A 2,945-nucleotide genomic window follows, 5' to 3' on the forward strand; every position below is an offset into this window, starting at 1 on the left:
CTTCCTCCAGGGGATCTTCCCCACCCAGGGATTGAATCGGTGTCTCCTGCCTTGCAGGCAGATTCTTTACTACTGAGCCACCTACTGGAAGACATCTAGTTAGGGATGAATGTGCTGGAGAGGCAGATGCGGCAACAGAACATCCAGACTGTGGTTCTGGACTTTCACGGACCAGGGCTGGTACGTAAATTGGGAATGGCTTGGAAAATGGGTGAGGTCACTCACAGTGAGTATAGAAATAAGACCTGGCGTATGCTCCAAGGTTAGGAAGATGGGCCACAACTAGCAAAGGGCACAGAAGCAACGCTGCCAGAAGGGCACAAGGAAAACCGGGAGAGCTGTGTTCCAGAAACCAAGAGAATTAATTCTTTCAAGCAGGGAGGCATCCGCTGGTAGATGCTACCCACGCACTAAAGAGGTAAGAACTGACAACTGACCATTGTATTTAACGGTGTGGACTGCTGGGGACCTTCACAAGGACTGCTTTGGTGATGTGGTGGTGGTGGCAGCCTAAGTGGAATGGGTTCAGATGAAAATGGGAGGAGGAATTAGAAGGTAAAGCTGGCAGCTTTGCTGAAAAGGGAATAGAAAAATGGAGTGGTGGTTGAAGAGGGGTGTTAGATCAATTTTTTAAGATAAATCACAGCATGCCAATGGAAATGATGCAAGAGAGGGAGGGGGAGAAACTGCTGAAGTGCATTCCTTGAATAGGTAAGAAGGTGAAACTGAGCACAGTAAGTGGTGGCACTGGCTTTAGATAAGAGGAACATGAACAATTCACTACAATAAGAGGAGGGAAAAGCTGAATACAAATGAAAGTGGATGAGTGGCTACTTGTACATTTAAAAGGTATCTTTGCAAGCAATGATCCAGGAGAAAAGTTGGTAGAGTCCTAACAATGTAACATTTACACAACAGTTCTGGGATAGGGAGCTCAAGCAACATCTACCTATATAATGTTACAGTGAACTAAGTTGAGGTTTTACCTTAGTTCATTTTAAGAAATGAGAAGGGAGCATGCCCCACTGACTCTCAGGCTAACTGCGGACTCCACCCTCCCCAAGCACTGGCATGCTACTCCAATCAGCCATCATGAAACCAAACAAGACACATTCAAGCTTTGTCTGCTTTATTTCACTACATGAAGTTAAGCAATAAGGCAAAATAGTAACCTGTCATTCATAAAGACCAAGGAGTGCCTCTCATTCCCAAAATGGACCAAAAAGTCTATTTCTTTACAAATATGCGTGACATTTAGCTCATTAAGTCTATAAACAGTCTGAACAAAAGAAAACTCTAGTGGGCCAATCAAATCACAAATTCAGATTAAGTTCCCCAAATTGCAGTTTCTAGTGCTAATGACATCTAATTTGCTTGCAGTGGTACACACTCACCATACTTTAAAAATCTTGCACCTGATCTAATATAAAAAATGAACTAATAAAAGTCCAAATTCACCAGCTGCAGATATTGAACCATTTCTCCTAACACACAGAATTACCAGCCTGTAGTGAAAACTATCTCAAGCAAACAGTAAATCAAGAGCTCTGTTATTCTGCAAGCTAATTTGGCTTCTGAGGAAACAATTCTATGATCAAAAGTGTTTTTGTGTTTCTGTGTCACATGGGGGTGATGAGACCCGTTACTTCAACACTGTTATTTCTGGGAACAAACACCAGCTATATGCCATAAATGCCTAACAGTGTGTAGTCTGTGCAAACGTGTAAACACAGGACGTTATTCTCTACCTTGAGGCTTATCTCCTCCACTGGCAAATATGCGGCACTGGCGTCACGGCAGGCTGTAGCGGGCAGTGAAATAGAAATTAATTTGACACTTTGTACAGTCACAAAAACTTGAACTATTTCTACAGTTTGCAAATTTGTCATTATACAACACGCTGCCCCAACTCCTAAGAGACTAAGCCTTACTACTGTCATAATATTAGAGATATGAGTTCTTTTTTTCTTACACTGCAGCATATATATTACTCTGTGGAATATTGTTTCATAATATTGGTTTGATCTTAAGAGTACTATTTAGTGTCTTTCCAAGGTTTCCTAAATATTTCTACTTTCCAAGGGGAGCTGAAAAGTTACTGTGTCCTATATTTTAAATTGCTATATACATTTTTTTTAAACTAAAGGCTTGAACTTAGAAACAAAACCAGGGTATAAACAGGAAATTTCTTTCCCCCAAAAGTCTGTTGGCCACTTGCTAACAATACATTTATGGAAACATGGTGCAGGTGGTGGTCTACTTTGTCAAGTCTCATTTTAGAAAACATCACAGAAACTAAGGTTGGCAAGCCAACTCCAGGATACCAAGTGAAAACATCATGTGTGTTGTTAGGCAAGTATTCTGGGCTGCTTGTTGAACTATTTTATGGTTTATGATCAAAATGGTCTTATTTGACAAACCTACGATAAAAGTCATAAACTCAGGAAGGAGGAAGGTTTTTTCTTAATATCCAGTTTTGGATTCAAGAGATTACAAATGTTACTTTCCTCTTCAATCACTGGAAAGAACATTAGCTCAGATCATGATAAAAATCTAACCTTTAAGATATTTTCTGCATTCCAGAAGTGAACTTGCCCACCAAGTTTTCTTTGGGCTCTTTCCGGGTCCCAAATACTCAACAACTTACTGAGTTAAAGAGGCAGAGAGGAGAAGGGGTATGGAGTAAGACATATAAAGCATGCCTCCCTGTGGCAGCATCAATCCCTGGATATTGTGGCAACAGTTAAAATGAATAGAATTTGCCACCCCAGTGACATGACATGCAATTGCTTCCTTCTCAAATTTTCCCTAAGAGAAAAGTTCCATATTCTGCTGGGAAAAAGATTTTTACAGCAACTAATACATAAGTATCCTACATTCACTTAAAGAGGTCAAATGAAGGTGCCTTAACTATTTCACAGGTCCTTCCAATCATTGCAAAACTA

This window comes from Bison bison, unplaced genomic scaffold, assembly GCF_000754665.1.
Source record: "Bison bison bison isolate TAMUID 2011002044 unplaced genomic scaffold, Bison_UMD1.0 scf7180017864291, whole genome shotgun sequence".
Lineage (NCBI taxonomy): Eukaryota > Metazoa > Chordata > Mammalia > Artiodactyla > Bovidae > Bison > Bison bison.